This window comes from Drosophila ananassae, chromosome XR (assembly GCF_017639315.1).
Source record: "Drosophila ananassae strain 14024-0371.13 chromosome XR, ASM1763931v2, whole genome shotgun sequence".
Lineage (NCBI taxonomy): Eukaryota > Metazoa > Arthropoda > Insecta > Diptera > Drosophilidae > Drosophila > Drosophila ananassae.
The window spans coordinates 1120673-1138742 of NC_057932.1; the positions used below are offsets into that span (position 1 = coordinate 1120673).

An 18070-nucleotide genomic window follows, 5' to 3' on the forward strand; every position below is an offset into this window, starting at 1 on the left:
TTTAATACACTAAATACTTGCGGATTTTTTAAAATTTTTTTTTTACCATTTTTACGGGCAATAATGGGCGGAAAAATGGTACCTCCGACTTTACAACCGTGCCAAAAATTCAAAATCGCATATTTTTCAAAATGGTTTCGTTCATCCGCACAAGAAACTAATATTTTAAGTAAATCAATTCAATTTTTTTATTTCCCATAACACTGTAAGGTCAGACTTTACGCACCGCAAGAGACCAATTTTTGGAAGCGACTCCGGCCGACTGCCCGTCACGGGATAAATTATAATTATTTCTTAAAACTAAAAATTCCTAGATACTCTCCAAATATAGCCATTAATCGTGTAAAAAAAATTGAATTGATATATTTACTCAGACATAAAAAAAAAATCGCAAAAATCTGCTATTTTTCAGCCTCTGAAACCATCCTGCCCCCTTAAATTACCTTAATTTTTTTGAATCCCCAACTGCTGCACCTTAAAGAAACAAAGGGTGTACTTGGTTTCATTAAAAGATGAGCTTAAGAATTTAATGACACCTATTTTAAAATTACTTTACATATGTCTTTGGTCTATATGATTATAAGTCATTATCTGTAAATTTATGTTGCTGAATGAATATAAATTAACATTACGGAAGGGTAACAAACAGTCGAAAGAAATCTTGGATGATTATTGGATCATCCTAGTGTTTCTAGATGCCGACTCAGCACACCCGCCTTTGGGGCCGTGCCATGGTCATTTAGTTACCATCAGCATTTTCCACTGTCACGCGGTCAGTCTACCGACCAAGCTAGCGTTTTCGTACAGTTAAGCCCCTCAGTTCCGTTTTAAATTTATTTTAATAAAGAGCACTTTGCTCATAAACTTTACTCCGGCCATCGCCGTTTTTTTATTTGCATTCGTCCCCTAAGCTTAAGGCCAAGGGTAGAGGGGAGCAGTCACCCTCTCACCGTAAATCTCAATTGACACATCAGAACCATACCAGTGCCACATCATCGGTGGCCAGCTAGGAGAAGCACTGTTACCAGCCGCCGAGTGCCAACCAACAACTTGGACAGAAGCCACCCAGCGACTGCAACAATACCCAGTTAGCATCCTACCATTTCCACGTCGCCATCGGCCCGTCCAGGAACACACTGACACCAGGCCACCAATCTTATAACTTATATTCTATAAAGATTTTTAATCACTGAATTTTGATCACAATTTTTTAAAATCTGAATTTTATCAACAATCAAAGCCACCCTCTGATTTTTGTTCACATATGATGTTATAATTATGATATACTAAAATATAAGGCATAATGGTTTAAATTTATTCTAAGAAATGCGGATCGTCATAACGAGGATATGTCAATTTTTTGTATATTATCTATAACAAAGAATACCCACCTGATAATTTTGTTGTGTTTTTCCACGATACTCTCGAGGCGTTTATAATATATTTGCCATTCGTTTTGATCGTTAGCAGTCAATTCAATTTCTTCCATAAACAAACATCTTATTTTTTCGTGTAGCAGTTGAAATTGACAGCAGGTATAAGTTATAAAAAACCCGAATACTGAATCCTCTGCAAACAACGTTGTCACCACACAAATTCCGGCATATGATGTAAACATATAGGTTATAACATAAACCATCAAACTGCAGTAGGGATCATACGGAAATACCATTTTGTAAGGAAATGGCTTAATGTGCGAGTCAAGCCCCAAGTTGAAAAATAGTTCAATTAGTGGCATTACACAATAAAGAATAATTAGACATAAAAGCAAAGCTGTCATAATAACAAATGTCCTCATACGCTTTTGGCAATCTGCAAAAATAATGGGATCGGTGATGCTTTGGAAAAAACATAATAGAACATATTAGACAGTTTTAATATAAAAAGGGAGAATAAAATCATTAAGCAACAAAAAAGGAGAGCTATCCTCGTCCAAAGTCAAAATCGATGTTCGTATGTCGCGCTAAAACTGGAGAACGGCTAAATAGATTTATCTTGGTTTTGATATGTTTTTGTAGGTCTTGGGAAGCTTTTATTGGCGAGAACCCCGCTGCAAACGTACAGAACATAATTGAGGGGGGTCAGTCAAGTAGGGTAGGTATCAGAGTGATCAGCACAGGGGGAAAAGGGGAAAGTAAAAGTAAAAACACAGTGGAACCTAACGATACTCAGAGGTGCAGCGTGGCTGTGCTTAGAAAGTGCGGTGAGAAAGACACGACGGAACGATGGAACCTAATGGTTTCCTTAATTGCAGAAGAAAGTAGGAGCGCCGTGGGACGTAGCGGTTCCAAGCGGATCCAAGGCGAAGTATGTGGAGTAGCCACGATGATCCGGCGGACGAGCGGATAACAGCGGAATAAATAATTGACAGCAGTATATTGTAAATAGTCGTCATTAAATAAAGGAATCATAAGTCAAAAAAAAAAGCTATCTGCGTTTTTCTCTGAGTCTGGCTATCACGTCGTATCAATAAATTTGGTGGAACGGCTAGCCGCAACATTTCACTACAAGACCATAAGAGACCATGTGGTAGTCGAATATAGAACCCTAAATGGGTCATGGTGGCCATATGTCGAACTACAATGGCTTAGGAGTACTATAGATGATGACTGTCAACATTACCATTACCATCGTTCTACGGTTTGATAGTGAGGGTAAGTAAAATTATAAAAGTCATTCTTCTCTTTATCTTCATGCGAACAGATGTGTGTTTTTTTTTGTGCACTGCGTTATTGTCAAATATTTTATTTATTAAATTTAAACAATTTATTTTTATTTATTTATATTAATAAAAACCAATTCCTAATTCTTACATTACATTCTTACATCCGCATCGCTTCGCGTGTGCAGTGATATATTTGGATGCCATTTTATTTATATTCTTCCAAACATAGCTCTGCTCAGTTTCTTCATCCTTAACGGTGTGGCTTCTATTGTCTCTCAGTAAAGATTCTTATCTCTTTTCTTTAACCCACACTAATCACTCCCTTAAATCCCCCTTTTTTGCTAGCTTGGTACAGTGGTTCAAGGTACGTCAAAAATAAAAATGGTACGCTATCAGCGTTTTGATAGCGGCCGAATTTAATAGACGTATTTCAATTTATATTTCAATATACCCCAAACAATGCCGCCCGCAGCGGGCGATCCAAACAATGCCGAAGTAACAAGTGCATAAAACTGAGAGCTTGCGCAGAAGCTCTACCCAAGCTATCAAAGTGCATGCGCTACAAAGAACAACAATATGCATGCGAATCTGGAAAATCAAAGAATATGGAACTGCTGATAACGGGAAATCAGTGGACCGCTAGATACACTGAGAGAACTAACAAGTGATAATTACAAGATTTGAGGCTGGCACAAGTCCCAATATCAAAAAACTAATATTAATAAAGTAATTAATTAATAGTCATGGTGTTGGGACACTCCCAGGTCCCTAGAGCCTTCCACGTAAATCAAGCCGACTTTTCTGAACGAAGCGCTGAAATCTTTATTTAAATGTTAGAAAATTATAAAATAGAAGCTTTTCTTGCTTACACTTGTGGTTTTCCGCTCTTTACATTTACTAATGGCATTTGCAACTTTTCTTACACTATTTTCCTATTTAGTGTTGGACATGACTGCATTAAACTTAAATTATACAACACCGACTTAATCGACAAATTCAAATTGGGCCATTACACATGGATTTTATCATGTCTGTGCGTTGAAGTCTTGTAATAAGACAATCTTCCCAGCTTACCATCCATTGCCGGCTCTGTGAAAACGTTTTACACGCTAAGTGTGCCGGGTTCACAACTTCCGTTTCGGTCCCTTTAGTGATGTTTTTGTGGCGAATAATCTTCAGCCTACTCATCCGACAATTATGGAGCCGCTTACATCTCTGGCCAACCCACGGGCCGGACCTGAGAAAAATCTCAGAACAAATGAGCAATTTTCTGATATGTCCTCTGTAGCGTCGCTTTAAGTGATACAACCAGGCCCAATAATTCAAACACCCTTAAGAGTCACCGAACAGGGTAATCAACCGTCCGGACCCTCTGTACGAACTGGTACCGCAGTGTTAGTTAGGGCGGCACCGAAACCCTTGCAGGTGATCCCACCATCGAAACACATTTTCGTTTCCCGTCTTGCCCCTGATACTTCTGAGATTGATTTCTCGGCTAACATCAAAGCCAAAGCAGAAGCACATATAAAGGTGGTAGATATTAAAAAATTTTAATATTCATACACCAGGCACACGTCATCTTTCATAATACGTGTGCCCTTGCAGATGTTCAAGACGATTTGTTCCGCCAGCTTTTGGCCAGAGAACATTTTCGTCCAAGAACATCAGCCAAGTACGGTGAAAAAAAAAATTACCAAACCTGTGGAAGTGAAACAATATTAGAGCTAAGGACCAACCTTCCACCTAATCTTCCTCAGCTTTAAAAAACTAATGTCTTCACTAGGACTTACCTCTCAGAATACTAGAGGGTTACGTAGTAAACTTCCCAAACTGTATTCTGATAGTTCTTTCTTTGCATCTCGCATTATAGTCTTTACAGAAACTTGGTCAAAGCCGGAGATCATAAGCTACAAAGTTTTTCCAAGTAAGTACACCACTTTTTAAACGTGATAAAACACTGCGAAGGGGAGAAGGTGTGCTAAGTTCTGTAGACTTCAAATTCGCTTTTAAGGAGGTAAAATCACATAAGTTTGGTGACATTGAATTTCTGTGTATTAACATCATTTTCTCCGGTCAATCTTAATACGTACCTGTTCTTAAATTCCACTTTCGTCTGAACCCACATACTGGCATCATTTGTCGGCTGTTCGTTTCGTTCCTATGCATTTGTGTGATGGTGACCAGCTGGTCGCTCTGGGTGACTAAACTATCCCAGAACTCATGTGGTCTTATATTGATAATTCACTGTGTTTATTGCTTAACTCGCACCACGACTTCCTTGCGGGCATGTTTGACATGCCACTCGGGCAAATTACCCACGTAAGAAATTTTTTAGCTTGGCTCTCGGACTTGGGTTTTGTTCCTGATGTAATTACTCTTTCCAGAACTTTGCCCCTTTCTAACCCTGACGACCCATATTATCTTACACTTGAGGTTTTAATCGAAAACAATTGCTTAATTGACCTTAAGTCTACACTTAAGTCTCATAAAGTTCGTTTCTTCCGTAAGGCTGACTCTTTGAAACTAAATAAGTTTATTTTTAAAATTTATTGGTCCGATCTACAGGCATGCAAGGATATAAACATTGCCTTACCAACAGTTTATTACACTTTCAATATATTTTTTGAACTTGCGTGCCGTGGAAATATCCGTCCGCTTGAACTAATCCTCCTTGGTATACAAAGCGTCTATTAAATTTATAGCAATGGCCGATCTCTTTGCACAGTTTCTTCACACAACGTATTCACCTAGCAGCAGTCCAGCTCAGCCTTACACTTATAATATTCAATCAGCCAACCTTAAATTTTGCCCGACTTTTCATAAAAGTGGTTTATTATTGGATCTTCTTAAGTGTAAGCCCGTGTATTCGCCAGGTCCCGATGGTGTATCAAGTTGTGCGAGTGTACCAAGCGAGGCACTCTGCAAACGTCTCCATAAACTCGTTAATCAATCTCTGGAGACTTCGACCTTTCCAGTGGAATCCCCTCGTGTGGAAGAAATCATACATTATGCCTCTGCATAAAAAAGGGAAAAAATTCGACGCTGCAAATAATAGAGGCATCTCTAAATTGTCAGCAATTCCAAAGCTTTTTCAAAAACTTATCACTCCACATTTGCAACACCTACGATATGTAGTTCAATAATATCTCCTTGCTAGCATGTCTTCATGAAGCGCCGCTCCATCACTACCAACTTATTGGAGCTAACATCTTTTATCACGGATGGGTTCCAGAAAAAGGATTTGACTCTGTTAACCATTCGCTTCTTTGAGTAAACTCAGTCTTTTGGGATTTCCAACTGATCTCCTTATCTGGATTTTGAGTTACTTATCTGAAAGAACCCAACGTGTCTTCTTTAAAGATGTTACCTATCGCTTAGTCTGCACCACATCTTGGGTGCCCCAAGGAAGCCATCTTGGACCATCCACACTGTTTATTAACGACTTGCCTCTTGCCTTAACTGATTCACTTGTACTTATGTATGCAGATGATGTTAAACTTTGTCTTTAGTATAGATTCACTAGTGCCCAATCTGGACTTCGATTCGGTTTCAAAATTGGTGTTTACCAAATAACCTAAAACTTAATGAATCGAAATGTAAGCTCGTGGCATTTTATTGATCTAGTCCTTAACAGGCTATTTTTTTTCTCTATTAGAACGCCTTAGAACGATTAACTCAGGTTAACGATCTGGGTGACCTATTAGACTTGAAACTTAAATTAACCGACCATATATCCACCATGGTTAATAAACCTATGAGTATGCTTGGTTTTATTAAAAGATTGTCGAAAGAATTTAATGACACGTACATAACAAAAACTTTATATATATCATTGGTCCGAAGGAGTATGGATCAACTTGCCATCGTTAACAAACCGTAGAACGATGCTGGGTATCATGTTTCTATATAATCTAATTTATGGAAATGTAGACAGACAGCATTACTAACACGCTTATTTTAACGTTCCTAGTAGAAGGACTAGAAACTTTCGTTCTCTACTCCTTAGCCATTGTAGTTCGACACATGCCCAATACGATCCATTCAGAGTATTGTGTTCGGATTAAAATGGTCTCTACCACATCTTGTCACTTTGCTATACTAACAATCTTAAATCCCCTATCTTAAAACCATTACCTGTGCAACACTATTCCTAGTGATATCTTACTTCTACCTACTCTTCTCTTAAACTTTCTCGGATCTATCACAGCGATTCGAGCCATACGTTATGCGGCAGCGTCCCTCGGTCGGTTGGACGAAAAAAAATTCTCTTTACTTCGGTGGGGAGAAGGGAAATGAATGGGTCACCAAAATTTGGGCATTGATATTTTTCAATGACGTTTAATTAAAATAATTAAACTGAATTAATTCTTTTTAAAACGTTATAGTTTATTTTTTATTTAAAAATATTAAAATGGAGTGAGACAAACGCTCCAATTTATAATGCGTGTGCACTGAGATACAGGGCAAGATTAAGGCTACAAGAAGGGCAAGAATATTGGGTGAGCGATAGCTCAAGCCGAGCGGCCGAGAAGAGTTGGCATGCGAGCAACAATAGTGAAAGATAAATAAAATGATACAAACTATATGTGGGATCAAGCAGCCGCCGGAAAGTTTGGCCGGCAATAACACAGTGTAACAGTGATTCTGAACTTTTGAAGTGACTAAGTAGGAATTGTTTATTGGGTCGAGTATATCACAAAACCATGTTTGAAATATTTGTAACACCCTCAAAATCTTGATTTATGGTTAAAAAGCAGCTTTTCGGGACTTTTTTGCGCTTAAAAATTCCTGGACCCGTTTTTTTCAACCGATTTCAAAATTTTCGGCGTTTTTCAATAGTTAAATGCTTTAGCTTTTGCAAAAAAATATATCTTTGATTTTGTTAAACACAAAGGACAAAATTTTTACACCTGAAACTGAAGTTTTCGACTTTTATTCGTGTTTTTCGGATTTTGATGCCAGTTTTTCGGTACAACTAACAAAAATTCTGTCATTTTTGCCACATATCAATGTTGTCTCATTAATTCTGAATAAAACGAGACAAATTTCATCAAAAAACAATGAAGGAAAGCTAACTTCGGGCGGAGCCGATGTTTATATACCCCTGCAGTTGAGTCGCAGTCCGCTAGGTGGCGCCACGCATCTTATATTATTAGATATAGAGCGGATAGCATATAGTCGGCCGATCCTTATGAAATTTGGCAAATCAGATTATTTTGTCCAAAATAGAATCTGTACCAAGTCCCATCTTTCTAATTTAAAAAACACCAAAGTTATGCCAATTTCGATCGTTCTATGACAGCTATAGGATATAGTCGGCCGATCCTTATGAAATTTTGTACAGAAGATATTTTGGTCAAATATAACATGTGTGGAAACCCTCTAACATAAAAAACACCAAAGTTATGGCATTTCCGATCAATCAGTTATATGGCAGCTATAGGATATAGTCCGACTTATGTATTACCTGCAAGGAAAAGAAGGATGTGTGCAAAGTTTCAACTCGATAGCTCCAAAACTGAGAGACTAGTTTGCGTAGAAACCGACAGACAGACGGAAATGCTTATATCGACTCAGGAGGTGATCCTGATCAAGAATATATATACTTCAAAAGCTAAAAGTTTATTCACTTTTGTTTTTTTTGTAACACTGTGTAATTTATCTTTGTCTCTATTTGCGTCGTCTACTCTCGTGCATTCGATCGGCCACCTGCATCTGCCCCCATGCCGCCATCTCTCGGTCGCTCCGCAGCATCAAAACGCGCAGCGTTGAGCCGCGCTCCCTTGTCTATTATTCTCATTTCGGTCATCAACCCTACGCAGTCACATACATATATGTCATATGTTCTCTATATAAACCAAATCTTTTAAATAAATGTTATTAATATCTATAAGTCGAACTGTGCTTTTTTTTATTAAAGCCAATATTTAGAACACAAAAATAAAGCTCCCGAAAACGCTCGGTAACTGAACACTATACTTACTATATTTTAGTGATTTAATTTATGCCGTGGCTGCTGCCTGACTTGACAGCACGTATACGCCAAGAATTGAAAGGAGGGTGCAATATTCCAGCACAACACGGATTTTGATTTGTCTTTTCTCGACTTTCAATTTTGCACAGATAGCTGCGGTTCTGCGTTCGGATCCTTGAATCCTGCTGCAACTTTCCTATTACACTCGATGCAGGTGCAGGGCTGAACAAAAATCTTGTTTCGCGACGTGGAATTTAAGTTGTTTCCTTCTCTTTTTGTTTTTAATGTTCCACACCACAACCGTCCGAGTTAATCGTTTATTTGTTTATATGTATATATAAGTTATCACCCGGCACTGCCAAGCCGCCCCTACTCAACACATTGCGCCCCCAGTCCACTCTTGCTTAACCCAGAATCCACAGCATGAGCAATATTCGATATTCAAGTGTTGTGGGTTCAACTACACCCGGATATGTCACTAGAGTGCAACTATGTACGCTGACTAGAATGTTGCGAGAAAGCTGACACACCCGGGAACCCGGAGTGTTACGCTGACTCTTGACACCGGATAGCTGACACCACACACGCTGAAACCACACGTAGAGTTGGAGTGGGAGATCGGCCGATATCGAATTGACGACAGGAGGGTCACAACTCTGGGAAGTCAGTCTATCTTTGACCAGAAAAACATCAAGCCAAATCCATCTCCAAAGAATATTTTCCTAAAAGTTAAATCTTAACTAAGTTACTTCATAATCAAATTGTTAAATTAAGTTTCCACAACAATAAATTGTATCATCATCGCTTCAGAACATGTCCCGACTCTACATGATCAGCTGCAGAGCAGATAAGTAGAGTGAATGTGAATTATTGGTGTTAACAACAGTTTTTCTTAAAACAAAAAAAAAGAAAAAGAAAAAATAGATAGAAAAAAAGTATGAAAGTATAAAACTAAAGCGAACTAAAACGAATATTTTTTTCAAAATAAAAAAAAAAATAAAAAATAGAAAAATAGAAGTATAAAAGTAAAGTCACAAAGATTTTTCTAAAAATTAAAAAAACAAGAAAGGAAAGCTAACTTCGGGCGGAGCCGAAGTTGATATACCCTTGCAGTTGAGTCGCAGTCCGCTAGGTGGCGCCACGCATCTTATATTATTAGATATATAGCGGATCGTATATAGTCGGCCGATCCTTATGAAATTTGGCATATCGAATTGTTTTGCCAAAAGAGGAATCCATTGAAACTCCCATGCTTATAACTTGAAAAACAACGAAGCTATAGCATTTCCGATCAATCAGTTATATGACAGTTATAGGATATAGTTGGCCGATCCTTATGAAATTCGACAAATCAGATTGTTTTTCCCAAAATAGAATCCCATCTTTCTAATTTAAAAAACAACAAAGTTATGCCAATTTCGATCGTTCTATGACAGCTATATGATATAGTCGCCCAATCCTTATGAAATTTTGTACACAAGATATTTTGGTCAAATATAACATGTGTGGAAAGTCTCAACCCTCCAACTTAAAAAACACCAAAGTCATTTCCGATCAGGATATAGTCGACCGATCCCGGCCGTTCCGACTTATATACTGCCTGCAAAGGAAAGAAGGGTGTGTGCAAAGTTTCAACTAGTTTGCGTAGAAACAGACAGACAAAAAGTAAAAGTAAAAGTAAAAGTAAAAGTAAAAGTAAAAGTAAAAGTAAAAGTAAAAGTAAAAGTAAAAGTAAAAGTAAAAGTAAAAGTAAAAGTAAAAGTAAAAGTAAAAGTAAAAGTAAAAGTAAAAGTAAAAGTAAAAGTAAAAGTAAAAGTAAAAGTAAAAGTAAAAGTAAAAGTAAAAGTAAAAGTAAAAGTAAAAGTAAAAGTAAAAGTAAAAGTAAAAGTAAAAGTAAAAGTAAAAGTAAAAGTAAAAGTAAAAGTAAAAGTAAAAGTAAAAGTCAAAGTCAAAGTAAAATTCAGCTGATTCCTTATCGGCCGGTCCTACTTGTGGTCCGTTTCACGGGAGTATTACTCGAAGTAGACTGGTATGCCGCGGGTTCTACTTGTGAACCGTGTTACACAGGATCACTCGAAGTAGATTGATTTTAAGTGCCGTGGTTCAGACACTGAGTAACGAGACGATTCACTCTGATTGCGCAACTATATTTATTTCAGAAGAACGACTCTTATATAAGATGCTAAATTATACATCATTAAATCTAAGAAAGGTCAATGTTATGGACGTGCTAAAACTAATGTTAATGCCGGGGTCACCCACCCTGAGTCTGCTGACTCAGATTGTTTGTTCCTGTACCGCTTGCACACGCATTTCGGCTTAGCTGGCTGGTTTTTGCTTGCTTCGGTCAGTCGGTCATTCTTCCCGCTGATAATGCTGATTCTGCTTCCGGCGCCGTCGACTAGTGCCGTGTTAGTAGGTTGGATATTGTTTTATGCTTATCGCTAATTTATTACTAGGTGTTCCAATAGGTAAGTGGGTTTTTATATTGCAACATGCTGATGCATATTGATTGGATCAAATTAATAAGTGTGCATATAGGGTAGTAGGTCTTGGCACTAGGTGCCAAGAGTAGGAAAGAAGCAAAATTTGTATTGTGATAAAAATAATGAAGCAATTACCCACTGCCGAGGTTTGCTACCATGGCATATCCGCGAGTGCTAAAATATTGCTTCACATAAAAAATAAGAGAACCACCGCAAGAATTATAAACAAAAAAAATAATATAATAAAAGGGAGTTTGTATTGTTTTATAGAAAGAAAAAAACGCAATTACGCACTGCGGCGGTTTGTCATTGGCATATCCGTGATTGTTAAAATATTGTCGTATATAAAAAAATAAAGAGAACCACCGTGAACATATTCGCGAGGGGCAAGAAGTATAAATCAAAAATAAAGATAAAAAATGGTGTGTGGCAACCTACTGGAAACGCAAAGAGGTGTGGAATGCACCCAAAAAAAGCTGCCCAGTGGGTTGTGTGTGCAACCGTACCTGAGTAGGCCTCTAAGCCATACGGAACAATACTGACCACCGCGGCCAGTGCCAAAGAAATAAAAGTTTGCAACATAGAAGAAAAACTAAAGGTATGCAACAGAAAGAATTTAAAGAATATAACAAAATATGCAACAAAATATCACCCGTAACACACGTTCACTTTACACCCTACACTAATTAAATAATATTACATTTTGTTATTCTTCACATTTAAAATTTTTTTTCTCCATCATCAAAAGAATTTAAATAAGACGAACTCGAACACGATCCATACACCTATACCTTGTAAAGGGTGAGTAAAGCGCTTCCTCCCTTTTCCCTCAAGTCAAACTAAATAAAGATTGAAAATTATTTTTGCTTTAACAATGGTAGCTAAAATTACAAATACTGAATTATATCACAAAAAATGTAAAAGAATTGAATAACCTATATCTGGCCCCTTGGGACAGATTCTTTAAGTTTCCAAATATAATATATTTTTTTTGTTTCCTCTCTCTTGAAAAGAAATTAAGTCCACCTTACAAAAATTCGACGAGAGCCTTGAGGCCCTATTAGACCAGGTTATAGGAGTTAAAAAAGATAATAAGAGAGTCGGGACAAAGGTTGCTACGCTAGAAGTGGATCACGAAAAACGTAACCCTACGGTAACCCAACACGTTCCTTTGGTACGCCCGCGCACCGAATACGAGCTTAAAAATCTGCCAGATTATTTGAAGGAACTTCAGACTTTTGAGGGGGAGCACGGGAAATATTTATCCTGGGTTAACAGGGCGCAAGCCATTGTTAACGATTATGAGATTTTAATTGACAAGGTCAATCATTCTTTACATTAGGCAAAATATAAGTGGTGACGCCGATTTGGCGCTCTGCTCTTATAATGTAGAAGATGGTGATTGGCCGGAAATTAAACTTATTTTCTCACTTCACTACGCCTACAAGCGAGACATCCGAACCCTCGAAGACCAACTGTGCCAATTAACACAAACAAATAAAACCCTTGAAGAATTTTATAACGAGGTCAATCCTCACTTTTAATTGATTCTTAATAAACTAAAAAATCAGATCATGCCCCTAACGTTGCCTAATTGAAATGTATAGAGTCAAGGCGTTGGATATTTTTGTAAGGGGCTCAACGGCGATGCCTCGAGGTTACTGATTATCCGGGGTCCGAAAAATTTGCCTAAGGCATATTTCTTTTGCCTAGAGCTGCAGAACGTATCGGTCAGGAGAAATGTACGTATGGGACACACGAATAGGTTCACCCTATTTCTTCAACCCCGTTACCCAACAATCGTATCACGCTATGCGCCTCCAATAGCATCCCCACGGTATTCGTCTTCGTTCCAACCACCAGTGAAGGAGCCAGCGGGCATGAACTTTAACGATAGCTCATTCGGTAACTCGCGAGGCTTTAATAGGTTCCAAGGACCACGACCAGCCATTAAGATGGAGTCAAACCAGTCTGGCCAGCCTTATCAGTCCGGTTTTGGCGAACGCCGTGGAAACGACTCTGATAATAGGTCCCTAAATAACTCGCCTGGTTCAAATCCCCTCAGGGAAGTACAATGGTTGTACCACATGACAGCGGTTCCGTCTAGTGTGGTGGCAATGCCTGAACACAACACGCAAGATTCTGCTTGTCAGACTGCTTACGAAGACGAAGCGGTGAGCGCCCACGACACGAGCCTCAAGTATGATGTCCCATACCGTAAGGCCGATGATGAGAACGCTAACGAAGAGGCAAATTTTATGACAGACGCCTATCCAGCGTGCCATACATAAAATACAATACGAAGAAAGGCAACAAGTTAAGGTTTCTTATCAACACCGGCGCGAGTAAGAACTTTGTTAGCCAAAAACACTCCACCCCATTACCTACTCCCTTTTACGTTCAATCCACCCTTCTATGACTATATGGCCACCGTTCATATCAATGCGTTTAGGAATCAACTGATTTCCGACGAAAACCAAACTGAGTACTCATGTGAGCACCCGCACGTTGGTTACGTCCGTCATTTGATTCCACTTAACGACGAGACAATGTCCGATCTAAAAGGTTTACTCGGAAAATATCTTAAACCCTTATAATTAATGGAGTAAAGATTGCCGAAACCTACCTCCCATTCTTCCAATCCACATTGAAAATTTTAAGCTGTATATTGGTGAAAGATTTGTCCGAGACGCAGCAACCCTGACGGATCAGCGCGTTAGCGCAATAACAAGGCACAACCTGGAGCAAGCAGCGAAGGAAATAGAGCGATGAGGCCATCGTCCCTCTATTTATCACAGAAAGTCACAGGAGTAAGTCACAAGGGCATGTCAACTTGCCAAAACTGGAGTGGCAAATACCAACCTACCAAAACGCTGTGGAGGCAGTAGAATTTTCCCGGCCAACAGTACTTTCTAACGGAACGGCACTACTGTACATCTAAGCCCTGAAAATAGCCTTAAAATAGATTCCGAGGACCTAAAAATCCCAAAGAAGACGTCGACAACAACTCACCATTCTGCCAATTGATCTGCGGGACGCAGGCTTTTAGAGGGGGAGGAGTTATCACTCTGCACTGCCAAGCCGCCCCTACTCAACACTATGCGCCCCCTGTCCACTCTTGCTTAACCCAGAATCCACAGCATAAGCAATATTCAATGCTCAAGTGTTCGATATTCAAGTGTTGTGGGTTCAACTACACCCGGATATGTCGCAAGAGTGCTATGTACGCTGACTAGAATTTTGCGAGAAAACTGACACACCCGAGAACCCGGAGTGTTACGCTGACTCTTGACACCGGATAGCTGACACCACACATAGAGTTGGAGTGGGAGATCGGCCGATATCGAACTGACGACCGGAGGGTCACAACTCTGGGAAGTCAGTCTATCTTTGACCAGTAAAATATCAAGCCGAATCCATCTCCAAGGAATATTTTCCTAAAAGTTAAATCTTACAATAAGTCACAAGAGACCATTTCTGTATTTCTTAACTAAGTTACTTCATATTTAAATTGTTAAATTAAGTTTCCACAATAATAAATTGTATCATCAACGCTTCAGAAAATGACCCGACTCCTCATGATCAGGTGACCAATGGATGGACACCTTAACTTATATTATGGCACTGTCACTTATGGTTGCTTTGTTTTATTGAATAATTATATACAGCTGTCCACCCGGGGGCGCCAAAATGTTAAGTGAGATTATTTTATCTCAAATTTATCACGAAAAAAAAAAAAAAATTGGTGGCTGTATAAATCACTATATTTCAAGAACTTCGACCAAAAATGCATGCACTCGGCTTCAAGTTATAATTTCGAATATATTCCATACTAAAGTTAAGCCTAGCTTATCTATTGCGGCGAAGCGGGGCGAATTCACAAGAAAGCGCAACTAAGCTTTTCTTGCGATACAGCTCCGCGCTATCATAACTTGTACTAGACTTTCAATTAATTTCTATTACTATTTTCCATTTATCTATCTATACTGTAGTATACGGTACGGTATATACGGTAATAAATACTGCGTTAGAAAAGGTGAATTAGTTAAGGCAATTGGAAAGTCGTTAATAAGCAATGTAAAAAGTAAAGGTCAAATATGGCTTCCACACCAGATTTGACGCGGACTAAGCCCATTGGATATCCATAAAAAGGATATCCTATTCCTGCCTCTTTTGTGGCTGTACCGTTATAGTGGAGGGATTTTCAATTTGTCTGCTCTGTGACCTTTATAGCAAGACAGTGTTTTTCAATGCAGTGTTCAATGCATTCTGTGTTTTTCAACACTGTTTAACAGCTGAATTGTCGGTCAGGTGCCATGGCCTACGTAATTCTATTGGGCCAACCACTTTTGTTTGGCTGCTGAAGCCCAGAGAACCCTCTCTTTTCTCGCCTCTTACCTCTGCGGTGTCCTTTCCTGGAGAGATTTGGATCCCCGTGTCAGGTGAGTTAGTCCCTTACGGGCCAGAAACATTTTAACCACTACATCTTCCTTTCGGCCGCGATATCAGGGAATGCCCCGGACCACACCTACTTTCTTCGACCCGCACTTATAATCCCATTCAAAAAGTGCAAGTGTAAGTGTGTTTGTAAGATAAATTAATTGTGGGTGAAAAAAAAGCGTACTGGATTTCATATAGTCGGGATACTCCACTATATCGACCTTTCTTGTTGAATTTTCAGGGTTTTTAAAATTTTTTTATGAAAGCTTAAGGAATTTAGGCCCAAAGCCTAAACAGTTGCTCAGATTTGTATAACAATCACCTACAAATTTGTTCAGAATATTCAAAAACAGCATAAGGCAAACACGCAAACCCACTTGTTCATTTTAGTTAAACATACTTTAAGACTTTTAAGTGGAGACTAAGGCTTGAATTCTCAAGCTGCCACGACAAGCAATAAATGGGGTGATTTATGGGATTGTTTAGGGGGACTAATTACACAGTCGACAATTTCCAACTTTTTTTCCCCCACGCATAATTTTAGCTGCTCCATAACCTTTAGGCTCCCCTGAATCAAAGTCCAGAACAAACATAGGTTCTATTACCCACAGTTTCCGCGGTACACCTAAGAGAAGAAATCGATCAAATTTTATATTGAATTATGTAGGCCGTGTAATGGCGATGACCATCATTGTTTCTAGTACATATCATTTTTTAAATGTATGTGTACCAACTAAAATAAGAATCATCCAATAATGACAACCATCCAAAGTTGAAATCTCAGATTTTCTACATTTATTTTTGTGCTTTTATGATTTTTCCTCAAACATGTTCCTATGAACGATTTCTTTAAATACCCTTGCAGAGGGTATTATAATTTTGGTCAAAGTGTGCAACGCACTGAAGGAGACATCTCCGACCCTATAAAGTATATAGAAAATAAGGTACCCTGTATATTTTAATATTTTACAATGCACGCTTTTATTGTTGTAGGAAGGAGAAAGTGATCTTGGAGTAGTTATAATTGTCTCGCTCCAAGAAATAAAGAATAAGAAAATATGTATATACATTTTTCCTCAGTTCCGAAGCATACACACGGTGTTCTGATTTTGTCGATTATAATTCTGCCGCTCAATATATTCTTGATCGGCATCACCTCCTGAGTCGATATGAGCATTTCCGTCTGTGTATAATTAATGTCGATAATTAAGTGGAATGTATGAAGTCTAGTATAAGTTAGTTTAGGGCGGAGCGGGAGCGCAAGTAAAGCTCTCACTTGCGCTCTCCCATGAATTCGCCCCGCTTCGCCGCACTAGATAAGCTAGGCTTAAGTTTTTGTTGATATGAATATAATCGAATTTATAACGTTGAAAAGAGTGCACGCATTTTTCGTTTTCGTAGTTTCTATAATTAATTTTACAGCCACCTTTTTCGCGACGAGATAAACTAATCTCAATTAACATTTTGGCGCCCCCGGGTGGACCGTAGTGAATATAATTAAATAAAAAAGCAACAAAAAATAGTGACAGTGACACAATACATATATAAACAATATATATATAACATACATATATTCAAAAAAAGAGTTGCTCGCGACGTTTGTGGTAGTGAATTTAAAAATACAAATTAAAGAATTCTCCGCGTCGCGAAACAAACTTCTCCAATCAACTACATAGCTGCTACTGGAAGGATTCGTCGTCCCCATGCCTTGCACCTGCATCGAGTGTCAAAGGAAAGTGGCCGCAGGATTAAAGGATCCGAAAGCAGAACTCCAGGTATTTGGGCAAAAAATTGAAAGTTGAGATAAGACAAATTAAAATCCGTCTTGTGCTGGAATATTGCACCCTCCTTTCAATTCTTGGCGCATACGTACGTAGAAAAAATAGTAGAGCAAAAATAAATAACAACATATATAAAAGTTCTAAAAATTTAATTATAAATATATGTGCTAACCTAAAGATACTGCCTGTGTATAAAATAAAACAGAAAATATTTATATTATTTGCAATCACTGTCGCCCCCTACCCCTCGTTCTCGAATTTACAAATCTTCCAAATAAATACTAAAGTGCAGCCAAAAATTATTTATTTATTACAGATAAATAAAGGTACATATATATTTGGTGTACATACATAAATATGCAGCGATAATATTCTCGTTTTCGTTTCCCACAGTTATCCGCTGCTGTATGTATGTATATGCACTTTTGGCGCCTATAGTTTAACGGTCCGCCAAGTGACGCGCTCCCCTACAATTTGGTCGTGCATATTGGTTTCGGTGTCATTGGCGACCAACTATTTTTTTTTGATAGTCTGTGCCTCGACTATCAATAATTCGTTATCAATTAATTAATCAATTTAGATTTTTTTTTGGTTAAATTTAATAAATTATTCATTATATTTAGATAAGATTAATTAAATATTTTCGTTTTCGCATTTTCTTGTTGTTGAATTAAATTCAATAAATTTTTAAATAAATTTCTAAAATTTATTTATTTTTAATAAA

At 38.2% G+C, this 18070-nt stretch overlaps 1 long non-coding RNA gene across 1 annotated transcript; it reads left to right on the forward strand.

Moving 5' to 3' along the window:
- The first annotated feature begins 1893 nt into the window (after window positions 1-1893).
- LOC123257571 lies at window positions 1894-2379 on the forward strand. The gene is made up of 3 exons (XR_006507677.1): window positions 1894-1949; window positions 2019-2198; window positions 2255-2379. It is a non-coding gene; the product is annotated as an uncharacterized LOC123257571 (long non-coding RNA).
- The last annotated feature ends 15691 nt before the right edge of the window (window positions 2380-18070 follow it).